Source organism: Adiantum capillus-veneris, chromosome 7, assembly GCF_014529385.1.
Source record: "Adiantum capillus-veneris isolate H3 chromosome 7, ASM1452938v2, whole genome shotgun sequence".
Classification (NCBI taxonomy): Eukaryota; Viridiplantae; Streptophyta; class Polypodiopsida; order Polypodiales; family Pteridaceae; genus Adiantum; species Adiantum capillus-veneris.
This window is the reverse complement of record NC_140937.1, coordinates 140,726,058-140,740,274: the sequence shown is the minus strand read 5'-3', so window position 1 is coordinate 140,740,274 and position 14,217 is coordinate 140,726,058.

Here is a 14,217-nt window from a genome sequence, read left to right as displayed (position 1 = left end):
CCCTCATGAAAATTCAGTCACTTGTGTCAATAGTGCCTCTTATCCGGTTAAGGGAGTTCGAAAGATTGTGCTTACTGCTACAAATGGCAATTCTTTCACATTTGTTGATGCATTGTATGTATCTGGGATCAAGAAGAATCTTTTGTTTGTAGCTTGCTAGACTTGGTCTTGTAGTCAAATTTGTGGATGACAGATGTACAGTACATGATCTCAGCTTTGGTGATGAGATTGTTGCATCTGGCATTTTATGTCATGGAATGTATAAGCTCACTTTGTGTGACAAGTGTGTGCACAATTTTGCAAATACAATTGTGGATTCTAAGGCTATTTCAAATGCTAAACTTTGGCATGTACGTTTTGGACATCTAAATTTTTCTTGTTTGTTGTGTTTGTAAAAATCTGATATGGTTGCTTCTTTGCTGCCTCTTGCAGCACCTGTCAAACATGTCTGTGAAGGCTGTATTTTGGGTAAGATGTAGCGTTCAAAGTTTCCAAAGGATGGTTCAGTTAGGGCCACATGCAGCTTGCACCTTGTGCATAATGATGTTTGTGGGCCCATGCAAACTCCGTTCTTGGACAATTACCTTTACTTTGTGACTTTGATTGATGATTACTCCAAGCATGCATGGGTGTATCCGCTTAAGACAAAGTCCAAAGTGTTTTTGTGCTTCAAGCAATTTTTGGCTATGGCTGAAAATGTCTCAAAATGTACTATGGGCACCCTCCATTTTGATCAAGGGGGGGAGTATATGTCTCATGAATTTAATGCATTTGTGGCTAGTCGTGGGATAAAACACCAATGTACGGTTCCATATACACCTCAACAAAATGGTGTTATTGAGAGGAAAAACAGGTCTCTTAAAGAAATGGCAATATGTATGGTCAAAAGTCAAGCTTTACCACATTTGTTTTGGCCTGAGTCTATTATGTGTGCCACTTATGTACTTGACAGATGTCCTACAAAAGCTTTACAGTCTATGACTCCATATGAAGGATGGCATGATAGAAATCCTTCTATTGAGCACATGCGTGTTTTTGGTTGTTTGACATATGCATTGGTGCCATAAAAGTAGCGCAAAAAATTTGATGATAAGACTATCAAATGTATTTTTGTTGATTATAGTGCTGAAAGCAAAAGCTATATATTGTATGATCCACAAACAAAGTGTATCTTGGTTTCACGAGATGTTGTGTTTATGGAAGACTCTGTCAGCCCTTGTTGTCATGTACTAGAGATAGTAATGTAATCTCACAGGACATTTATGACACTTTGTTGCCTCTTTTCAGTGGTGAAAGTGTGAATGTAAATTCCAATGAGGCAAATGTACTGCCTATGGGGGTTTTTGAAAATGTTACAGATCAGCCTATTACTGATGCAGATGTACTTGATGTACTTGATGAGGAAAGGGCTAAGAATTAGCAGGCTAGAGGTATGCCTAAATGGCTGGTTCATACTTTGCGTGACAGTAAATTGGATGCACCTTTTTCTAGTTGTACTCGTTTAGGTTTCTCGTCATGCAACTTATGCTTTAAATTGTTATGCTTTGGTTGTGTCTATTTTATGTGGTGATGTTGAGGAACCTTTGTCTTTTGATGAAGCACAGAATACAAAAAATTGGATGGCTGCCATGCAATCACAATATGATGCACTTACATAAAATGACACATGGACTTTATGTGATTTTCCTTTTGGCAAAAAGGCCATTAGTGCGAAGTGGGTTTACAAGTTTAAATGCAAGCTGGATGGTGAGATTGCTTGTTGTATGACTATTGTGCATTTTCTATGTACATTGGCAGCTTATTTTGGTTGGGATGTACATTAGTCAGACACTGCTACTACTTTCTTGAATGGTGAAATATTTGAGGAATTTTATGTAACGCAACCTCGCGGTTTTGTCAAGAAAGGGCAATAGGATAAAATGTGGAAATGTAAGAAAGCTTTGTATGGGTTGAAGCAATCTCCTCGTGCTTGGTATGAGAAGGCTGACAGTCATTTGGTCAAACGAGGCTAGCACATTGTATGTCAAGCGTGAGGGTGATGTACTTCTCATTGTGGTTCTCTATGTCAATGATTTGTTGATCACTAGGCCAAATGAGAGGCATATTACTGAATTTAAGGCTGATTTGAATGCTACTTTCAAGATGAAAGATTTAGCATTGTTGCATCATTACTTGGGTATTCAATTTAAGCAGTGTGATGGTGGTATTGCTTTGTGTCAAACAAGTTACATAAAGACATTGCTATGTAAATTTGGACTTGAGGATTGCAAACCAATTGCCACTCCCATGGAAACAGGTTCGAAATTGAATCTTCATGATGCTGGTGATCTTGTTGATGTCACTCTTTACCAAATTGTTGTTGGTTGCCTTATTTATGTATGCAACATGAGGCCAGATATTCAGGTTGTAGTCTCACAGGTCAGCAGATTCATGCATAGCCTCACAATTTGTAGTATGAGAGGATAGGGTCTAAGCATTGGCTAGGCTGTAAAGAGGATTTTTTGCTACTTGAGTGGCACTTTACATCTTGGCTTATTTTATCCCAAGGGGGGATCATTGCCACTAGATTTACATGCTTTTTTAAACTCAAATCGGGCTAGTTGTTTTGACACGCGAGTGTCCACAAGTGGTTTTTGTTTCATGCTCGGTAGTTCATGCATATCATGGTTGAGCAAGAAGCAACCAACTGTGGCCACTTCTAGTTGTGAGGTTGAGTACATGACAGTCTTCACATCTACGGTTGAGTGTGTATGCCTTAGATGTCTTCTTGATGATTTGGGTGTTGGACAGGACATTGCCAACACTATCTACACTAACAATCAGAGCGCATTGGCAATTACAAGGAACCCAGTTTTTCATGCTCGCACAAAGCCATTAGGAAGGGAATGGGGTCTAAGGGAGCCTCTTTATCTACCATGGGATTAAAAAGGAGATTATGGAAGGGGCAAATGGGTGGATGCCATATGGACTGAAATGGTGGGTATGACAGGGCCTAAAAGTAAGTGGTCAAACTTGTACTCTTTTATAAAATATAAAGAGAAATTCAAAAAATTGAACTTTTCTATAAATAGTTGGGTAAAAACCAATCCTTTCTCTCTCTAGTGGTTGCTAGTTTCTCCTCCCCTCTCTCCTAAAAGAGGGTCCCTCCAAAAATGTGTTGATCATTCCCTACCTCTCTCTCTATTGTACCATCTCTCACTTCTCTTCACTTCACCTTGCAAGTTGCTTCTCTTTCCTTCCTTTCACTTTTCCCTCCCAAAAGCTCTGCAGTAGAAGTTTGAACCTCCTTTCCCTCCTCAAGCTTACTACATTCTCCTCAAACTTGATGCATTCTCCTCAAGCTGAAGTTCTCCATTTCTCCATGCGCCTCATGAAACACCTCTACCAAAAGCTCTACAGTAGAAGTTTGAACCTCCTTTCCCTCCTCAAGCTTACTACATTCTCCTCAAACTTGATGCATTCTCCTCAAGCTGAAGTTCTCCATTTCTCTATGCGTCTCATGAAACACCTCTACCTAAAGCTCAAGATATGTAGCATATCCTTCTGTTAGATCATCCCTCTTTCTTTCCTCAACAAGTTTCCTGCTCCTTCTCCATTAAGCTCTCTAGAAAGGATCTAATTCCCTATTATCTTCCTCATTAAGCCAACAAGCAGGTGGAGCAATATAGAAGTAAGTGGCATCAATCGTCTTTGTGTACCATCAAGAATCTTGCTCATTATACAGTTGAGAACATGAATGTGTAGTGATTAATCATAAGTGTTTGGATGCAGGTTGTTCCACTATTCTCCATGGCATCATCAAGTACTCGACGACCTAGGAGTGTCATTGACTCCATTTCATGCAGCAATATGCAAAACGGCAGTGGATGTCGGGTGATGATGGAGTTCAAACGAATGATGTGTATGACAATGCAGCCCAACTCAAGAGGTGCACACAAGGTCTCAAGGAGACGCATGGCTTCTTGATCAAACCATTGGAAGGGAAGAATCATGGAGTTCAAGCCAACACAAGACGACAAGAGACTTGCAGCGGTGCAACATGTATCTGTTGCTTCACAATAGAAGTTAGAGACAATAGTGGCTCCATGGAGGTTTTTTAGAAACTATAATTTTACTCCTCTGTCAAGTTTTTAGATTTTCTATTTAGTATTTCTTCTGTAATCATTGCTTTTGATGACTTTAAAATTTCCATTGCTTGTTCATGTTTGCAGATGTTTTTCCATCCAATTATATAGAGTGGGAGCCAATAGAGTCCTTCACAGGAACTTTTGAGGCCATCCATGACCTTGGCAAGTTTCTCTATGACGGTTGTCATCCTCTGAGCTTTCCTCACAGAACTTTTTTTTTAATAATCATATGTCACGCCTAGGAAAAATGGATATGGTAATCTTTCTCCACTTCACTCACCAACCTTGGACAGTCTGGAATGACCTAAGCCAGACAGTGCCTTGATTGTCACCCAATTTATTTTTTGGGACATGGTTATGGCCTTACTTGTGCTTGAGGGCATGGATAAGGGAAAATCAAATAAAATGCCAACCAAAGACCGCATGTGACCATTGTGGAGCAATCAAATGATGTTATCAAAGAGGTTGATGAGTAGCTTGAAGAATCTATGACACTCGTCCTCTTGCAAGAGCCCAACTCCACTAAGGAGGAAGATCGGATGATAGAGCGAGATGAGGTGTTGGAGGAAGTCCACACCTCCAAAATATCACTCTGCAGGCAGTGGTGGTGGATGATCATCACTTTTTGTGCCTTGACAACATTGCCAAAACATTAGGGCTTAGAGAAGATGAGTTGCTCTCAGTGATTGCTATCTATATGGGCATGAAGGTTCCTAGTGGAAAGACAGAGAAAGTCAAATTTCAAATTGACTTTGAAGACCAAGGTCTCTCTCAACAAGCCTCTCTTTCCTCCCCAATGAAAACGAATAGAAGTTGGTGCAAACGGTGGCAATACACTTGTGGAAATAAAATCATGTGCCTCGTTTTACGAAAGCGTCCTGGAAAGCGCTTTCCATCCACACAAACCATTGATCGCTATGGGTGGAGATGATCGCTCTAGCATCGATCTTTCAGAGAAAAATCTTGAAGTGATTGATGAAGAAACTAAGGTAAACATTCCTTAACGTGGTCGATTGTCTATTGCTCCTTTTACAACAAGTGTTAAAGTCATTTAAAATGCTTTGCATATGGCATACCATGTTGATAAGTTCACAATGCATACTCGAGGTTCATGTAACGTGCCCATGGGTAGGGATAGCTCGCTTTGGCTACCCTTTGTTTGTATCGTGGTTCAAATCTTTGCGGCATGGTTTTTACGTTTGTCTGAGTAGCAGGTGCTGTGTTAGCAGGCGAGGTCTCCGGATTTTGCAGCGGATCTTGGTATTCCTCTTTGATTTCTCTTGTTTCTTGTGTGTCTCTGTGTAGAGATGAAATTGGTGGGGGATCTGGCAAAGGTGTGTGGTTGCAAGATTTAGCGGTGCGAGATTACAAAAAAATGTCTCATGGTGGTTTGATTATCTGGATTCGATGGTTAGGGAGGCTGTTGAGCGTCTGGAGTGGGTTGTGCCATTGGGTTATCCACTTGTGACTAAGGATGTGGATTTGAAGCCATAGATTTTGCATGGGGTGTTGGCTGTGGATTTCAGTGGTGTGAGTGGCTATGGTGATATCGATGTGCATAGTGGTTTGCTTGTGTGAATCGTCCACGTGGTACAAGACATGAGTGCATGCTCGTTTGTACTTGAGAGGATCTTCTAGAATGTGCAAATAAGAAATGAACTTCAAGTTGTAAGTTTTGACTTATATAGTACTTAAAATTTTCAAAAAAACTTAAAAACTCATTAGTACTAATAAGAATTTAAAAAAACTCCAAAATAGACAAAACTTGACCCACAAGACTATTGATTGAGGCCTCAACAAATCACTTGGTATTACAGTGCATGTTTACAATAGAAGTGGTTGGTGTCAAAAATTTATTAGTTTTCCACTCAACGTCTGCCATTTCTTCGCCTTGTCTCCAACCAATGTCAGAACCAATCTTTTGCACTTGAAGCATGATATGATTATGATCACCTCACGCTAACCACTTTCTCTATTCTATGTTCCAAACTTCTTTGCACTCTAGTCTTCTTCCTCTCTATCCCTGAAAAAACTCTTAGAACCAATTGAACATCTCGTGTAGGGCATTGCTCTTTTTCCTTCCACCTCCATGCCGTGTATTTTGATTATACACTGCATTTTCTTGATAGTGTGAGTGCTCCATTCCTTGGCAACTCCAGATGCCCAATGAACCATATGTGTCGGTGTGTAAATTGAAGAATTCTTGTTTGTGCACTTTCATATACTCTAGGGGGACATATTTGGAAATTTTGGTTATTGTTTAACTCATCAGTTGTGAGTTAGAGTAGGTTTTGTAGTAATGAACTAAGTTGGAGTTAAACCTTTGGATAAAGGTCAAAAAGTGGTCATTGTGAGTGATACAAGGTGTCATTAGGAGCCACCAGAGGTTAGGAACCTACAAGAAGTGACTGGGCACAAAACAGGTCTTAGTGGCAGCTATCGCAATATGATCCCAAGCCCTATACTTGTCAAATCCACTTTCCACCAGTCAAAAAGGTTCAAAAATTGGGTAAAACCGGCCAAAATTTATTAAATGACTAGACCCAAGGAATTAACTTGACTTTTGACAGTCACACTTCAAAATTGCAAGTGACACATAGGTGAAAAAGACTATTCATGTGATTGGGAATCAACTGGAAGTGCCAGAATTCAAAAATCATTCCAAATCCATCTATTGTGGTAGTTGCCATGTGTGCCATATTGGGAACAAGTTGAGTCCATTTGATTCCTAGCAGTGCAAGGATCCCAAATATACCTTCCTTGACTCATTTGGATAGTAAAAGCCCCTATTATCACCCAAAAACTAAATGTCAAAAGCCAAATTTTGATAATTGACCAAACACGCATAAAAAAGTGTCAAAACACTTCATACAGAGTGTCGAAAGACTCACCAAATAGAGACCAACCAATAGGAATTGACTAGGCTCAAAAGCTCACCAATGTCAGCTAGCACAATTGCTGCCATTTGATCTAGTTTGAAAATTTGACCATACTAGCCTGTAGGCCATCTTGCCAGGTTTCACGAATACCTTGGCTGAACCAAACTGACTCCAAAATCACTCTCAAAGACCTTGTTAAAGATTAGGCTTTGATTTGTCAAATTCTTGACCTAGATTTCAAAAAATTTGCACTTTTTTTAATTTTAGTGAAGATTCCGAAGAGAAAGCTGGACTAATCACTCAAAGGGACAAGAGGAAAAGTGCTTGATCTTTTGTACACATGTATCTAGGTTACCGAGAGCAAAGGCTGCAGAAGAATCTCAAAGGTCAAAGGTCGGGATTTTTGCAAGAATGTATCCATTGTTTTTCATGTATTTGAGATCAGGCAGGTATCATTTGAGAGACGATAGAGTAACTACAACAAGGAGTCTAGAGTTAAGGGAGGAGAGTGTAAACCAAGATAAGATAGATCCCTTAGATCCAATCATAGAAGAGGGTAGTGATACTAACACCTCTTTCGACAAATCATACCACTGAATGGCTAACCAGCAACTAGGAGGCTTCCAACAACAAGGGGCTATAGGGGGAAAATTAGACTCCCTGAACTCAAGTTATTGACCAAACTAACTATGAGGGAACTAACTGCACAAATGACTGACTTTTGATGATTGTCCAGCTCAAAATTGAATTATTATCATTTGTTTCTATAGGGTCAGACACTCCAAAGAAGATGAGGCATAGAAGCATTTACAAATTGGAAGATAAGAAGAGTTATCAAGTCAACATGGACCACATTACAGGTTCAAGAGCCTGTTTTGTCGATGAATCCATCCAAGTGCAGCATGGTCAATTGCATATGGAAGGACAAGCAAAGAAAGGGATGGGAGGAACCCCAAATGCCAAAAGATTTCAACACCATTGCCTACATGCCACAAAATGCTGACAGAGCAATCTCTAGATTAGGAGTTGAGGTCTTCCTATCCAAGCCAATGGTTCGAGCTGATTACATGCAATCTCATGAGTTGATAACAACTCTCCAGAAGATAAAGTAGCAGCAATGCTCACGAACGCGGATGGAGAAAAGGTGACAGTTGAAAGCACCCTAGCTACGATAACACAAATCCCCAACTTGCCAATGAGAGAGCGTGTGAAGCAACAAGGCTATGCAAATGAGGATTTTGGTACAATGAAATTGCCAACTTTTAGGAGTATCAACAAAAGGAGGACCAAGCACTTGATGAGAGTCTTGCACCAGCATTTACATTTTGATAGACAAACTAGATACACAAGGCCATAATGGAATCTAGCTTCAACATTACACAAGCTAGTGCCCCAACATCAACATGTACCTATTGATCTAGCCAAGTGGGGATTCGATCAACTAGTAGCAACAACCAAGAAGAAGTAGTGGGCAAAGGAATCCAAAATCCCACACCTAGGGGGAGTTGAGGTTTTGACAAAAATAGAAGCTTGTCTTGTCGAAGAAAGAGACTCACTAGAAGATGCTCTGGATTCCAATGAATGGGCAAAAAGTTGCGACAACCCAAGGCTAAGAAGGTAGCAAGACCTTCTACATTAGCAAGAACCACCAAAGGGGCTTGGAAATTATCTATTCTATAAAGAAGTTCATACACTACTTTCTCGTGAACAATTTGTGTTCTTTGTGGATCATCAAGCATTGTTACACTTTGTGAATAAGCCATGCAATACATGTCACATCGTTCGGTGGTTTCTAATATTGTTGGAATTTGATTTCATTGTGGTGGTAAAAAAGGAGACTATACACGAAAGAGCAGACCATTTAGTGTGAATGCTACATGGAGAATCTCCTTTAGGGTTTGAAGATGATTTAACTGGCTTGTTTCTCTTCAACCTCCAGATGTTGCCAAGGTGGAGCAAACATGTTATACCATTGGTTCGCTGCAAATTGAGAGACAACCATTAATTTTCAAGTAATCTTGCAACTTAGTGCTAATTGTAAAATGGTTATACAAGCAAGGGCACGATGGCATACTCGGATTATGCATCGAGTAATCCAAAAAAGAGATATACCTAAAACAAGATCATGTACAAACAATGGGTTTACATAATGATAAAACGCAAACATATTAGAAACAGATGCTACTTGGAGTGTATTGGCCTCACATGCAAAAAATCGTACATGACTAATTTAGCTCATGTGATGTTTGTGCAGTCAAAAAGCCAATCAAGCATGCTACACTGTTCAAAATAGCAACAGGCCCCAAGTGGATAAAGTACATTGTGGAGTACTTAGAGCAAGGGGTTTCACCAAAGAACTTGAGCAAAGCTATATTATAATCGATTCAACAAGAAGTCAAAAAATATGCTATTATTGAAAACCACCTTTATTTAAAAAGAATAGATGAAAACTTAAGAATTTGTGCTGCAAAACATGAGTACTTGCCCATTCTTGAGCAAGCTCACGTTGGTCCATGTGGAGGAAAATTTTTGGCAAACAAAACCATGAAAATGATACTCCTAGAAGGGATCTAGTAGCCTACCCTATTCAATGGATGCTGAATATTACGTGAAACAATGTGATGCTTGCTAACGTACTAAAGTACCGACGAGACGTGATGACATGCCATTGTGACCAATAATGGGAGCACATGCTTTTGCCAAATGGGAAATAGAATTTGTCGGACCTATTTCACCACCGAGATAAAGAATGCATGGTCAATACATTATAGTGGCAACATATTATTTGACCAAATGGGTCAAGGCTAAGACAACACAAAAAAATGATGATAGAACTACAACACAATTCTTATACGAGAACATTTTCACGTCGTATGGGCTTCCGATTGAAATTGTGAGTGATCAAGGCACTCGTTTCCTCAATGACATGGTTGATTATATGTTGCATGAATTTATGATACTTTATTCTAAATCAGCCCCATATCACTCTCAAGCCAATGGACAGGCCGAGAGCACCAACAAATAATTTTGCACAATACTCACAAAGATTGGTCGTGAATTTAGATCAGATTGGGAACTGAAGCTACATTCAACCATATGGGCTTATCGGGTAGCAAATAACACCATAAAATACAACTCCTTTCAACTTAGTGTTTGGAACAAATACCATATTACTGGTAGAATTCTTGATTCCTACACTATGGGTAGCTCAAAACTTGGGATGGACGAGACATGATTTGTCCGATAAACTAGACCAATTAATGCAGTTGGATGAGACTAATATTTCAGTCGGTTAGAGCTATGTATGCGCAAAAAGACAAACAAATTAATTCCATGACCAACATGTGAAAAACAAGGAATTTTAAAAGGGAGACTATGTGTTAGTTTACACCTTGAGCAACGTTCCAAGAAACATAAAAAGCGGGTTAATGGTCCATTTATAATCAATGACCCATATCACTAAGTGGTGCCGTCTAACTTGCAACATTAGAGGGAGAAGTGATGTATAACTAGATATTGTTGCATCATATTGAAAAAGTATCAACAACCTCTCACCACAGACATGCTGGAAAAGATACACGTTGCTAAGGAGCGACAGAACAAAGTTCAAGGAGTTAAAGATCAAGCACAAGAGGAAGCAAAATTATAGAGTTTAAAAAGAAGGGACAACATCAACCACCACCTCCTATTGCAGTAGTTTAAGTCGAGCAAACTTGGCTTGGCGGTATGGATATTTGGATCAATGTTCGGCTAGTTGATGGCACAACCGAAGAGCAATTGTGGATACTAGAGCACATGTCAATGCTATGTAGTATTCCACCTACCTAAAATTATCCGAGTCCATGATTAAAACAATCCAAATTGAACTCAAAATGACCAATAGGGAAACCATAATTAGTTTGGGACAAGCCAATGTCTCAATTAACGTCGATGGAAACCACTGTTCACATCATTTCCACATCATGGCTGATACAAAACTCAACGAGTGCATCATTTTGAGAGTTTCATGGAAGAGAAATTACAAAGTTATTCCATATTGAAAAGATGATGCCCTTCATTATTATCTCAAGGATCAGTCTTATGTTATGTCATTCACGCAAATAGATCACATTTGGGATGCACATAAGAGTTCAATTGAATGCGAAGCAAGGAAAGAATTGCTTGATTCTACACCAAAACTACCAGCCAGTTAACACGCAAATAGCATTACCAAAGTTTGGATTCAAAAATCAATCATGGCATCAAAACCAACTCAGCTATGGATCCCAAGGACAATGCTTGTAACTTGATCCTACACCCCATCGAAAAAACAAATTTTTAAGTGCCAAAACCACCACATATAAGAACTTAAACTGACCAATTCAAGCTTCAACAGGCTTACCCAATTGCAAATGGATTCCCAAATTGAAAGTGGAGCTACCACATAAATCAACAACATCCAAATGGGAATGGAAAAGAAAACCAACAAACAACCCGTTCTTGTCGCAACCTCTCGAAACAACACTAAAATGGATCCCTAAAGTGCAAACCAATCAACTCTTGGCCACAAAACCAACCGTTAAAGAAAGAGCATAAGAGTGAGGTTAGGAAACCCATTCACATTCTCCTCTGCATGCATTTAGAGTTGCTCCTCTCGCAATCTCTGAGCCTCCTCCATGGATCTATGCATTTGTGTTATGGGAATCTGCTCCACTGGCTTACCTCTATTTCTCAGCAAGGGAATGGTGATATCTTCTTCTTCGTCTTCCTTAGCAGTTGACTAGAATTTAGACGGTGTGTCCCTATTCCTTGGCTTGACTTTGTCCTAAATTCCACGTCAAAATCCATGGCTTCACTATTTGTTACCTTTGCTTTAGAGATTTGACCTCTTGTTCATCTTTTGGTGGGAGTCGAGGAAGATTCTCCTACTGCTCTAATAGAATGCTTTGCTTTGTGTAACAAGTCAAGCTGGGATTCTGTAAGTGGCAGCTAATCTATCATTCCCAAAGCTTGAAATGTGATCCGCGTCAATCCTAGTCTAGCATTCATATATGTTTTGTTGCGGTTGCTTCCTTTCATGTTAGCTTCTACCATATTTTCTAGGATGCATTTGTCAAGGTTGCATTGTATCACTCTCTACTTGGCTAGCCCCATAGCCATGACCACTGCAATATGTAAATTGGGCTTTGTGTATCTTGGGGGCTTTTGAACCTTTATATGATGCAAAATAAGCCGCAAGGGAAACTCCCTCTCTAAATAAATGAGGTCCTTGTAGGTAAACTCATGCCCTTGTTGCATTATATGCTATGTCGTTGTCGATTGGCTTGGTTTTGTGAAGGAGATTATGGTTTCCTGGTGGTATGTGTAGAGCTTGATTGATCAACTCCTCTGTTATTGTGACCTTCAATGTCGCTCCATCTTTATCCGTTAAGGTGGCTTCTCCATAGTATTGAATTGAGCTCACCAATTTGTGTTCTCTTTGGAAGTCGTTTCTCCAAGGTGGAAGCCCAAAAAAGGGGTCTAGTTGCAAAGTATCTTGACCTTTCAATCACCTCCCTTTGCTGGTGCGGTGTCCACAGTTCTTTGGGGAAGATTGTGGTCTTTATTTTTGTTCCGTCGAGGGCTTGGAACTTGCCAATGAACATGTTGGGTAGTATTTTTGCCAACTCTTCTTCAGAGATGTGGGCTTTCTCGTTTGATGATATGTCGATGACTTCATACAATGAAGCCTCCCACTTTTTGTGTGGTCTTCTACTTGACCACAAAATGAAAAATGAGCATTACTTGACTAAAACAAGTTCAAACTTGATCAAACTTCCCTAGTGCATCTCAGACAACTACAGGCGTCTTCGCACTGAAGATGAGCTTACCTATGAAATTTGGTGTGTGGATGTCCAATGTGGTAGTAGCAAGAAAATCCCCGACCAAAGTGCTCTCTCTCTCTTTCTCTCTCTCTCTCTCTCTCTCTCTCTCTCTCTCTCTCTCTCTCTCTCTCTCTCTCTCTCTCTCTCTATCTATCTATCTCTATGAACGTGTCTTACTATAATGAGGGCTAATTTGCCCATTTTGCCTATATGTGCTCGGCTTACCCCAATTGCTAAATGCATACTTACCTTATTTGCTCACATTTCCCATGGTATACCACCTGCGGCTCAGATGGCTCATCATTTGGATGCCCAGTTGTTAATTGCTCCTGATTTTGTAATTCTAGCCCGTCGTAGGTTTGCCTAGATTTTGACATGTGTCAAATCCTTCCATACTTCTTGGCTCTATTTATTACTTTTTTATCCTTATTATGTTAAAAAACAAAGAACATTACTGAAAATTATTATAAGTTGGCCAAAAAATTAGCCAAAATTATTCCTCACACTCGTATGTACATGCTCTCAAAGCTCTTGCTTTGTAGACTCGGTGTTTGCTTTGAGAATTTGAATCCAACTTTATTGGCTCTATTTATTACTTTTTTATCCTTATTATGTTAAAAAAGAAATACCATTACTGAAAATTATTATAAGTTGGCCAAAAAATTAGCCAAAATTATTCCTCACACTCGTATGTACATGATTCCACTCTAGACATTTTGTCCGTTAAAATTTGTCAGTGTGGCTCATTATTAAGCCTAATAAGTGTGAAATTCTATTGAAAGGCAATAAAAAAGCAAAAATTAAAGCAATAAAAAACAAAATTTATACACTATACACATGATCTTTCATTCTCTTGCAACTTGAGATCTTGATTCAGAGTTGTCCTAAACAAAGGCTTGTGCAATGCGCAAGGGCACGAACAACGTGTATATGCAAGGCCGTGTCCCTATTATGCTTATGGAAGAGATGCAATGGCTAACACTATGCTATGCAAGATGTGGATATTGGATTGATTGTTCAGTGGTTTTCATTGGCGACGTTCCATCTAAACTGCATTTTTTGAACAAAAGCTTTTGAAGATGGTACGCCCGCTCCTTGATTGTTGGTTGAGCGAGTATGATTAGTTGGTTGTTAACTGGGCATGACTTGGCTTTGGGTATCCACTTGTAGGCTTGTTTTGGAGATCGCAAAGATTGTGGTCCATTTGATTGTTTAGGTCTCTCCAATTTGGATTTTGGAATTTATTTATACCTTGGTTGGTTTGATGAGAAATTAGTCCATTGTATGGATTTCTTCTACCAAGAATAATTTCTCGGATTGGCATTTGTTCCTCGTAAGCTTAGCTAGGTTGTGTGATTGGAGAGGGTT